Source organism: Schistocerca serialis, chromosome 5 (genome assembly GCF_023864345.2).
Source record: "Schistocerca serialis cubense isolate TAMUIC-IGC-003099 chromosome 5, iqSchSeri2.2, whole genome shotgun sequence".
Lineage (NCBI taxonomy): Eukaryota > Metazoa > Arthropoda > Insecta > Orthoptera > Acrididae > Schistocerca > Schistocerca serialis.
This window is the reverse complement of record NC_064642.1, coordinates 567,896,754-567,909,012: the sequence shown is the minus strand read 5'-3', so window position 1 is coordinate 567,909,012 and position 12,259 is coordinate 567,896,754. Positions and strand designations below refer to the sequence as shown.

Sequence of the window (12,259 nt, the reverse complement as noted above, 5' to 3'; positions counted from 1 at the left end):
TCTGATATCTGCCTTTCATCTCTGATTCCCCTTGTCCTCAACATATGGGTCCCTATCATTCTTGTGTTGGAGTGACCTCTCCCTTATTTCTATCCTCCTTCCAATATAACCCTTTTTAACCCCAAGTAAGTAGATCGTTCCAAAACTAGGACAGGTTTTTTGCGCTTTTGTATGTGTTTTATCGTCAGTACTCAAATTTTCTTCCTGAAGGTAAGTAATGGCCAGTCTTCCAGTCTTATTACAATTAAAACCTATCTGTCAAATCTCAGCAATGTATTAGAAGGATAGAAAAGTATCATTGGGTTCTTTTTAGACTGGATATGGGGTCTCACAAATAAGAAGGTTGGCAGTCCATAGATACCACATGCTCTACCCCACAAAAAGAGGATGTACTGTTTGAAATTATGTTAACAGATGCTACACTTAGATTCAGTTTACTTTGTGATTGGTGTTTCAGTGAGTCTGGGTGGTAATGACAGGGCATCAAGCAATCACAGCTATTTCTCGGATTCCATGTGCTTGCTGTATTGCGTGTTCTATGGGCATAAGCCTTTCCAGGTGGCGCAGGTATTAGGAGGGGACCAAGGAGGTCAGGCCACAAGGGGAGGATAGGACAGGGTAGGGTAGGGCTGCCAAACAAATTTTTGCACATTCTATTGTGCCATGATAAAAATATTTTTGTGCAAATAACACAAAAATCATACCTACTGCTGAAGTTAATACTTTTGGGAAACATTTAAGTTTCTTCACAAAAATACTAAAAAGAACAACAGGTTCACAATCTTACCACCACCACCACCACCACCACCACCACCTACTCCAGTCCAGTCACAATCACCACCTATTCCAACAAAAACAGTGTTACCTGTGAAACCAAGCATGTTGGTTTTGTTTTGTTTTGTTTTGTTTTGTTTTGTTTTACTTTATGGCGCAAAAACAACTGGGGTCATATGTGCCCAAGTCAAAACTAGAGAACACGAAAACAGAGAGGTGTTAAAAAACGACTATACGTCAGTCCCAGTTTACACAATAGAAGACAGCTAAGAACAGGCACATGGGAAAAAGGCTAAAAAAGACACCACACAGAAACAGAGGTCCAAAACTAAAAATTTAATGGCCTTCGCCATATTGCTTTGGTGGATAAAAAGTAAAATACGGTCTACAGCCTGCATGTCATTTGCTAAAACAGTCGATAAATTGATGGCAAACCCAAGGGGGAATGTAAACGGTTAAAAAAACGGGCATTCCATTAGGAAGAGGCAGACAGTTAAAACTTGGGCACAATGTGTACAAGGTGGTGGGGTAACGCCACTTAGCAAATGACAATGGCTAAAAAGGCGACACAGAGATCATCGTAGGGAATATATGTACTTGCGGGCTGATGTACAAGGACGGCAGCCTTGGCAGCAGAGTCAGCAGCTTCATTTCCTGGCAGACCAACATGACAAGGTATCCACAGAAACATCACACTGGCTCCACCAAGAGTGAGCAAGTCACAGTTTTCCTGGACACACTGCACTAAGGGATGGGTGGTGTACAGTACACACAGACTTTGAAGGGCACTGAGTGTGTCTGAACAGGGGACACATTGAAAAGGCTGTGCTGCTGGATGTACTCCATGGCCTGATACAAGGCAGGGAGCTCGGCTGTAAATACTGAACAGTGCATCGGAAACAGACATAGAAAGATACGGGTGCCAATGACGAAGGCACACCCAATCCCATGGTCAGTCAGAGAGCCATCTGTGTATACACAGGTACTATTGCGAAGTTGCATGCAACGGTCGTGAAACTGAAGGCGATAGACCAAGGCTGGAGTAGTGTCCTTAGGAAGTGATTGAAGGCCAAGGTTAACATGGGCCACTTCACGAAGCCAAGGTGGTGAAGCGTTCACACCCACTGGGTAGCCATGCATAGCAGACAAACAGCATGCATACCTGCTGAGGAGAAAGTCACGGCAATAGGACAGTGGTAGTTCAGCAGGTACAGCATACAGCCTCTACACCGGGCTAGTGTAAAAGGCACCACAAGCTAGTGTAAAAGGCGCCTGTGGCCAAAGGATGCCATGATAGTAGATAGTATTGAGAGACTTAAGAGGGCTGGGCGTGCAGATGCATAAACGAAGCACCCATAGTCGAGTTTTGAACAGACAAGGGACCAGTACAAATGGAGGAGGGTGGTTTGATTGGCACCCCAGGAAGTACCATTCAGGGCACTTAGGACATTGAGGAACTATGCACAGCGGGCAGACAGGTAAGACACGTGGGAGGACCAAGAGTGTTTCCTATCGAGCATGAGCCCCAGGAATTTCGTAGTTTCAACGAACATAGGGGCAACAGGCCCAAGATGTAAAGATGCATTGCCAGGAATTCATACTGACGGTTTTGTCAGTGGAAAAGTGAAAGCCATTGTCGATGCTCCTGGAGTAAAGACGATCAAGGCATCACTGAAGGCGCTGTTCAGGGAGACAGGTCGGTGGAGAACTGCAATAGATGGCAAAATCGTCAACAAAAAGGGAGCAGGTAATGCCAGGCAGGAGACAGGCCATTATTGGGTTAATGGCACTAGCAAAGAAGATGACACTCATGACGGAACCCAGAGCCACACTGTTTTCCAGGACAAAGGTGTCCAACAAGGCAGAATCCACATGCACCTTGAAAACTCAATCTTTTAAAAGTGCCTGTAGGAAACAGGGCAGGCAGCTATGGAAGCCCAATGTGTAAAGAGTACGGAGGATACCAGTTCTCCAGCAGGTGTCTTAGGCCTTCTCCAAATCGAAAAACACAGTCACAATCTAGGATTTCCATAGAAAACCATTCATGACATGGGTGGACAAAGTAAGAAGATGGTCAACTGCTGAAGGCCGCACTCTAAATCCACAATGTGCATTCGTCAGTAAATTGCGAGACTCGAGCCACCATACCAGCTGGGCATGAATCATACATTCTATCACCTTCCAAATGCAGCTGGAAAGAGAGATAGGATGGTAGCCAGAAGGAAGGTTTTTGTCCTTACCGGGCTTAGGTATGGGTATGATGGTGGCTTCACATCAGCGCCCGGGTTATGTGCCATCTGCCCAGATGCAGTTGTACGTGTTAAGCAGAAAGTGCTCTTGCCAGCAAGAGAAATGTGGATGGTGTCTGGCTCTGGGGCAGAGGATCAGGATGAACTAAGAGCATGACATAGCCTCCTCATAGTATAGGCGGCATTGTAGCATTCATGATTCGGAGAAAAGAAGGGTATCACCCGAGCCGCCTCCACTCGTTTCTGGTAGAGGAAGGCAGGGCGATAGTGGGAAGAGCTCGAAACTTCCGCGTAACGGTGGCCCAAGGTGTTTGAGATGGCAATAGGGTGCACAATAACATTGTCTGCTACTGTCAGGCAGGAAATTGGGGAATGGATCTTGGTCCCAGAGAGCCGTCGGAGGTTGGCCCACACGACAGAGGAAGAGGTGGAACTGTTAAAAGAACTAGTGAATGAAATCCAGCTAGCTATTTTGCTATCATGAAAAATGCAACTGACACTTTGCACGCATCTGTTTATAATGAATGCAGTCTGGTTGATGATGGTTAAAAACATGGCGAGCACATCTCCGTGTGCAAATTGCACCGCAACATGCCTCAGTCCACCAAGCGACTGGGAAACTGTAGTGATTTAAGAATTTCTGTGTAAATTCTAGGACAATTCAGCCTTCTACAGTCTCGAACACACGATATTCTGGATATGAGTGTGGGATGGTAGAATCCTACCTACTGCGCGTCACATGTTTGTGCGTGCAGGTTTAAAATCAGTCGCGGAAGAAAGTAGACGTGACAGTCAGATGGCACTGACAAGTACCTGTCAGGCAATCCACAGACGTTTTAGTGATTGTGTAAGAAAGAACCATGGAGTTTATACGCAGCTCTGTGCTTATTGTGTCACTGACCATTATTATTAAAACAAGAACAGTTGAAAAAGAACTCTTGTAGACCCTTGACGCAACCTTGTTAGAGGCAAGACTCATTTTACGATTCATGTTAAGAAAGGTCATAGTATCCAAGCCAACTTTAAATGTAACTCAACTTGTTTCTAACATCCGACTGTACGAGAGACTGGCAGGAAGTTACGTATATGGAGGTCAAATACGTTAGTTGACGAAAAGTAAAGTTTCTATGTCTACTTATTTCATAAGTAGAAAAAGAGTCTAAAAAGTCTAAAAATTTCTGTACCTAGCGTTATGCGATGGAGAAGAAGTCAAGAGGATTTCCAGCAATCAGCTAGTCATCAAAGAAGAGTGGCTGCAAATTCAAGTAAGTCATCTCATAAAGAAGTGAAAGGTGGTTTGGGGGAATAAGCCGATATAACCCACATCCACACTTACACTGTAAGTCATCAGAATGTTAGAACACAACATGGTAAAGAGGAAGTGCGAGAAATAGGGCGTTCTGCAGCAATAAGGATAACATTTGTGAGATTTTCCACCCGGGCATCACAACTGGGGAAATCTTGTTCTAAAAGGTCGCCAGGGAAGAGTAAAGCTGCCAGTCAGCCTTAGTAAGCTGCCATTTGGGCGTGCACGTGGATGGGGTAGGAGTCAGCACACGGATAGCACATGGGAAATGGTCACTTGAGTAGGTATCAGGAAGAACAGACCACTCAAGACAATGGGCAAGCTGGGCACTGCAGAAGGATAGGTCCAAACTGGAATAGGTGTGCAATGAGTCCGAGAGGAAAGTGGGTGTTTCAGTGTTAAGGCAGAAGAGGTTAACTTGGTTAAGAAGGCCAGCCAAGAGGGCACATCTCTGACAGATCCTGAGAGAATCCCAAAGGGGATGATGCACATTAAAGTCACCAAATAGCAAAAATGGGGGAGGTAGCTGCCCAATAAGCTGAAGGAAGTCTGCTCTGGTGACATTGAATGACTGAGGGACATAAATGGTACGGAGAGAAGAAGTCAGGTGGGGAAGGGAAAGGCGAACTGCAACAGCCTGAAGATGTGTAGTCAGGGAGATGGGTTGACTATGAATGTCATCCCGTATGAGCAGCATGATGCCCCCATGAGATGGAATGCCAACCTCAGGGGAAAGGTCAAAACAAATCTGTAAGCAATGTGAAAGCTCCAAGTGTTCCTGAGGACGCAATTTCGTTTCCTGAAGGCAGAGTACAAGGAGATGCTGTGATGCTAAAAGCAGCCGTAAATCCTCTTTCTGGGACCGAAGGCCTACAACTTTCTACTGGAGGACAGTCATGATGAAGAAAAGATGTAGGGGTGTCAACTCGGTGGCTGCCGAGTGATAGCCCATGTAAAGTCGCTACTACAGGACACAGAAGCAGGAGAATCCTGCTCCATGGGCTCCACAGAAGCATCAGCTTGCTTGTACGGTCGGTTCGTGTATTCCAACGCTGAAAAACCATTGGTGCACACCAATGATACAGAGGCAGGCCGGGCTAAGATACCATCTGGCGACACCGTCAAAGAGGATCTTCGAGTTGGCGAAGCAGAAGACTGTTTGCCTTCGGTGGACTTCAAGTCTTTCCAGTTAGAGGAAGACTTGGGTGTTGTTTGGCTGGAGGGACGGAGGAAGTCTACGGGAGTACTCCTCCTGTTGTAGGTTGTCTAGCTGGTGGCTTCGCCCCTTGAGGCAAGAGTTAGTTGCACAGCTGGATGGGGGGATGGTTATGCTACCTTGACACTGGGCGATTTCACAACCTCAAAGCTCAATTTGAGGGCGCATGTTTGCATGGTCCTGTCCATCATGGAACAAGGCGCAACAAGAACAGAACTAGAGGTGCCAACGGGAGAACACAGGTTTTGCGACTAGCCAGTAGCTTGCGAGCTACTGGGTAAGGCACTTTTTCCTTTATCCAGATCTCTTGGACAGTCCGCTCATCAAGATACACGGGACAATCCCGAGAGGAGACGGCCTGGCCACCATTGCAGTTGATACAGCGGGGAGAAGGAAGTGGACAATCACCCTTGTATGCCCTCCCTACCACAGGTTACACATTTGACTGGGTGTTGACAAGATGTTCAAGCGTGGTTCAAACGATGACACTGGTAGCAGTGCATCGGGTTCGGAATGTACAGCCGGACTGTGATAATTTCATAGCCTGCATTGATCTTTGACAGCAGCACCACTCTATGAAAGGTGAGGAAAAGAGTGCGGGTGGGCACTAAGGAGGAATCTACCTCTTTCATTACATGATGGACAGCAATGACACCCTGTTCAGAGAGGTAAGACTGGATTTCAGTCTCGGTTGTCGAGCAGCCTGATGTAAATTACACCACGGGAAGAACTCAAAAGTTCTATGGGCCTTGATGCGAACAGGGTAGCCATGGAGAAGTGAGGCAGCAAGGTGCTGTTGTGCTTCTTCAGAATCAGACGTGCTCTCCAAAAGCAAAGTGCCATTCCATAAACGAGAGCAGGTTTCACAGGGCCAGCAATTGCATCAACACCTTTCTGAATAATAAACAGATCGACCGTCTTCAGTATGTGAGACCACGAGGAACCGTGATGCAGTGGGAAGGGTCTTGGACTCATTAGCCTCATTACATTTACGTTTCACAGACATGGACTGGGAAGGTGAGCAACTCATTGCAAGAAAATCCCCCACAATTGTCAGCGTCTCCAATGACGCACTCCTTCCAACTGGGGGCTCCCTTCACAAGGGGGCGCACCTGGCCTTAGGTGATTGATCACACCTCATGTCACACCACCTGAGCGCCTGACTGAAGGACCAGTCGGCAATTTGGGAAGGTTGCAGCTCAGGCAATCACCCCTCCCTGGGCCTGGCCTGTACCAGGGGGTAAGTATGAACCCTACCTGTTGACCTGGGACTGGGAATTACACGTTACCCAGTCACGTGTTATGCATTAGACGTGTGGGCCAGCCTTCAGGAGTGCACAGGGAGGAAGAAGAAAAAGAGGAACCTCAAACGCCAAAGCGGAACCTCAAACGCCAAAGCGGAACCTCAAACGCCAAAGCGGAGGAATGGGAGGAGAAGGGCGACAAAGAAAAGAAGAGAGATCAAAAGCCAAAGGTGAGACTGTTCTTACATCAGCGACAGACAATGCTGAACATTACCAATAAAATCCTAGACATGTTCCCCAAGGGAGGTGTAAAAGAATAGCAAGAGGATAGACATGCAGCACGGAAGGGAAAAAATGCTGCAAAGGTTGGGATCTGGGGCCCCGTGGTAGCCAGGCACAAACCCGCCAAAGAGTGGCCCCCTAGGGGGGAACCAGCCATGTGATCTACAAGCTAAGCTGCAACCACTGACAAAATGTGGCCAATAAACAACTGGACCATCCTGCTACTGCTGCTGCTGCCCAACACAACACACTTCATTTCAATGACTACTTCACAGCCAGTGCTTATGGATCCTTCCCACCAACACAAGCTTTTCAGAATTGCGTAGGTAGGGACTGCTCCGGAATATATTCTACTTTCTCGTAACACTCTTGGCCTCAGCCTTTGTTACTCATTGTCCTTACCCATCTAGGCCCTACCCTGTTCCCATTCCAGCACTAAACAGTTCTCTATACCACCACTGCACTCCATCTTTCTATTTGTCTCCTTTTATGTAATTTTAATTGGAGTATAAATAGATATTATTATATCGAAATTGATATTCAACATCTCAGCTGATGACTGAACATACCAGTACATTTCTACCCACTGAAAAAAAAATGGCAGTAATTCAGCTAAAACTCTCACGATGAATGACTTAATGGTGTGTGTGTGTGTGTGTGTGTGTGTGTGTGTGTGTGTGTGTGTGGACATACTGATACAACACTTGAAGAAATTGTGACTACAATCACAGAATGATCTGCACATGTATGCCTTCCTAAGCTTCCTGCAGAGGAGGGGGGGGACCCACAATAACTGCTTATCACAAGTTTAACCCTTTGACTGTTGTGTACTGCTCCACCGCACTCAGCACAGAATGCAGAGAGCACATCTGTAGCTATCAAAGGATTGAGAAACCTTGAGTGTACACTGTTTTGAGACTTCAAAAGTAACTGTCAGTTCGCAGAGCACTCCCAAAAGACTTTCCCTAATATGCATGTAGCGAAGACTGCAAGTGGTAGCTCACACCATCACAGGTTTGTTAACTCTCCAGTCGTAGGTGACACACATGTGCATTCAATTCTTTCTGTACGTGTATGCGGGACACATCAGATATGATTTCGAGACTATTTGTACATTGGAAGTCATTTTTGTCTTGTCGAATCTTTTTTCATTGCTCTGGAACATCAGGAGTCATTTTACACATTCTCGAGTCTCATGTGCACACTTACACATATACTTTCTTGCACTAGGAATTTTATAACCATTCTTGTGGGCTTTTGTATGTAATATTGCTTCACAGTGACAATGATGAATGCAAGCTGGTAACAATCATTCTCAGAGCATTCAAACATGGGAATCACCTAAAAAGATTATGTCTTGACACACTTATGTCCAGTGTTCTCACTGGGCGCATCACTGTCGGCACACGTTTCTGCTGCCATATTGAAGGAAGCCACAACAACGCAACAATGATCACTATTCTAACAGTCCACGGCACTTCGAACACTCAGAAAAATTATCAGCAAGTTTCTCCAGTGGTTATAATGTTGAAACTAACTTTCATGTTTCCTGCATCATGTGCGTTAAACATCAATTACAAAATCACTTCTAAATTCAGTTTTTGGTTTTCTTGCAACATTCTTTTAACCCTTTCACTGCTATGGACGTGTATACACATCCTGCTATGCCGTCCCCCTGGTGTTGTAGACATGTATAAACATGCCGTTGGTGTTATCCTGAAGTGCTATGGACGCCCGAATACATCATGAGCCACCAACCTCTCACTGCCCTGGCCAAGTTACCCACATCTCAGTGAATAAAAAAATTTCGCATATTTATCAAGCAACATATGTGCCTCACTGCAAGATGTCACTAGCAAAAAACCTTGTTTCGATATCTGAATCATTAATACGATGTGACGATTGTTATCAACACATGATACATGATGCACAAGTACGTGAAAATGTTATTACACACAATTGTCCTTCTGCTACAAAATACAATAACTCAAGAACGAAATGGGACATGTGGTTCTGTTCTCAATTTTAAATAAAATTTTGATATCTTAACAACAATTCATTCACTGCAACGTATGAGCTAAAATCAAATGTGTGCAAAGTTTACGCAATGCATGTTTACCTCAGCAAACTCTAAAAATTTTGTGCAATGTTTTACTTGATTTGATGCAGCACAGTAAGTATGACAAATAACAATGAAATTCAGTTTTGTATCAAGTAAAGATATCAGACTGTAAGATGTGCAAAAATAAAATTTTTTCTTCTAACAGTTTTCGAAAAATCAGATGATACGTACTTCATGTCAGCCAGAAAGCCATCTCAACACAGGTAATACAATTTGGAGAGAAGTACAGCCACAACCAAAACTGCCTCATCCCAGACTCCTTGCCACATCAATTCAGAGTACAACCTCGAGCTTCCGACGATTTCCACCAATGCTTTCATCAGAAGCTCCTAACAAAGACCATGGTAGAAACTGACAAAGCTCGAGGTTTTACCCTGAACTGATGTAGCAAGAAGTCCAACAGTCGTCCATGATTTTATACAGAAAAATCTGAAAATTGTCTGCAGTTGAAGGTTTAAATCAAATAACAAGTAAAATAAGAATCCCAAATACTTTGCTATACAACACAAAATATTGTGACTTAAATTTCACAACCTACACCTTTATTTTCGTTTATCTGAATGAAGTCTCAGTATCAAAAATATATCTTTCAAATTTATCGTAATCACACATTTGACTGAGTTTGCCCATAAAAGAAATTTAGCTTTCTGACCTTCACATTACTTCACAGCCCAAAATAATAATAATAATAATAATAATAATAATAATAATAATAATAATGATGATGATGATGATGATGATGATGATGATGACTTAATAATGTTATAATGATGTAAGGATGTAGAGGCTTATCTCACTACGGGTAAGCTAGATACTGCCTACAGGAAAATTAGAGAGACCTTTGGAGAAAAGAGAGCCACTTGTACGAATATCAAGAGCTCAGATGGAAACCCAGTTCTAAGCAAAGAAGGGAAAGCATAAAGGTGGGAAGAGTATATAGAGGGCGTATACAAGGGCGATGTACTTGAGGACAATATTATGGAAATGGAAGAGGATGTAGATGAAGATGAAATGGGAGATACGATACTGCGTGAAGAGTTTGGCAGAGCACTGAAAGACCTGAGTCGAAACAAGGCCCCGGGAGTAGACAACATTCCATTGGAACTACTGACGGCCTTGGGAGAGCCAGTCCTGACAAAACTCTACCATCTGGTGAGCAAGATGTATGAGACAGGCGAAATACCCTCAGACTTCAAGAAGAATATAATAATCCCAATCCCAAAGAAAGCAGGTGTTGACAGATGTGAAAATTACCGAACTATCAGTTTAATAAGTCACAGCTGCAAAATACTAACATGAATTCTTTACAGACGAATGGAAAAACTAGTAGAACCCGACCTCGGGGAAGATCAGTTTGGATTCCGTAGAAATGTTGGAACACGTGAGGCAATACTGACCTTGCGACTTATCTTAGAAGAAAGATTAAGGAAAGGCAAACCTACGTTTCTAGCATTTGTAGACTTAGAGAAAGCTTTTGACAATGTTGACTGGAATACTCTCTTTCAAATTCTGAAGGTGGCAGGGGTAAACTACAGAGAGCAAAAGGCTATTTACAATTTGTACAGAAACCAGATGGCAGTTATAAGAGTCGAGAGACATGAAAGGGAAGCAGTGGTTGCGAAGGGAGTGAGACAGGGGGGACAAGAAATAAAAACTTTGAGGTTTGCCGATGACATTGTAATTCTGTCAGATACAGCAAAGGACTGGAAGAGCAGTTGAACGGAATGGACAGTGTCTTGAAAGGAGGATATAAGGTGAACATCAACAAAAGCAAAACGAGGATAATGGAATGTAGTCGAATTAAGTCGGGTGATGCTGAGGGAATTAGATTAGGAAATGAGACACTTAAAGTAGTAAATGAGTTTTGCTATTTGGGGAGCAAAATAACTGATGATGGTCGAAGTAACGAGGATATAAAATGTAGACTGGCAATGGCAAGGAAAGCGTTTCTGAAGAAGAGAAATTTGTTAACATCGAGTATAGATTTAAGTGTCAGGAAGTCATTTCTGAAAGTATTTGTATGAAGTGTGGCCATGTATGGAAGTGAAACATGGGCGACAAATAGTTTAGACAAGAAGAGGATAGAAGCTTTTGAAATGTGGTGCTACAGAAGAATGCTGAAGATTAGATGGGTAGATCACGTAACTAATGAGTAGGTATTGAATAGAATTAGGGAGAAGAGAAATTTGTGGCACAACTTGACAAGAAGAAGGGATTGGTTGGTAGGGCATATTCTGAGGCATCAAGGGATCACAAATTTAGCATTGGAGGGCAGCGTGGAGGGTAAAAATCGTAGAGGGACACCAAGAGATGAACACACTAAGCAGATTCAGAAGGATGTAGGGTGCAGTAAGTACTGGCAGATGAAGAAGCTTGCACAGGATAGAGTAGCATGGAGAGCTGCATCAAACCAGTCTCAGGACTGAAGACCAGAACAACAACAACAACAACAACAATAATGATGCATAAATTTCCCAAATACAGGGTGTTCCCACACTAAAAGCCTTCGCAAGATGAGATGAAAGAGAATAACATTTTTAATTTTTAAAGAGGCCACACACAATCACATACAAGTAACCATGACTACATTTGCACTTCACTACCCGTCAGGTACACGTGTGTGTGTGTGTGTGTGTGTGTGTGTGTGTGTGTGTAGGGGGTGGATTAACAGGTAAGTATATTCTGGAAATTAACAGTACTTTGTAATGCTAACAGCACAAATGGAAATATGGGCACACAACCATCTAATCAGATATTATAAACTGTCTCTCCCACTGTTAAGTGTGGGATCAAAAATAAGTCATGATGACCAGTGCAGTTTTAAGTACCCACAGAAGCACAGGGAGAACGCAGGTTAGCCTGCTAGTCACAACGCAGCAGTGTGAATGAGTAGATCATCATGCACACTCTGGTGGATCTGCACGCTCTCAATCATGATTTAAAGAAACAATTCAGTGAAAACAATTGAGTCTTTTGCATGTTATAGCATTGTTCGTCAGCTTCACAATGAACTGCCTATTATTCTGTTAATGGTCACAGTTATTGAGATACATAATATGTAATTAA

General features: G+C 43.8%; 1 protein-coding gene across 1 annotated transcript in view; it reads right to left on the bottom strand.

The window, feature by feature from the left end:
- LOC126481318 (F-box/WD repeat-containing protein 4-like) overlaps positions 1-12,259 on the bottom strand; it is a 100,042-nt gene that overhangs the window by 23,832 nt on the left and 63,951 nt on the right. The gene's annotated exons all lie outside the window — the stretch shown is intronic.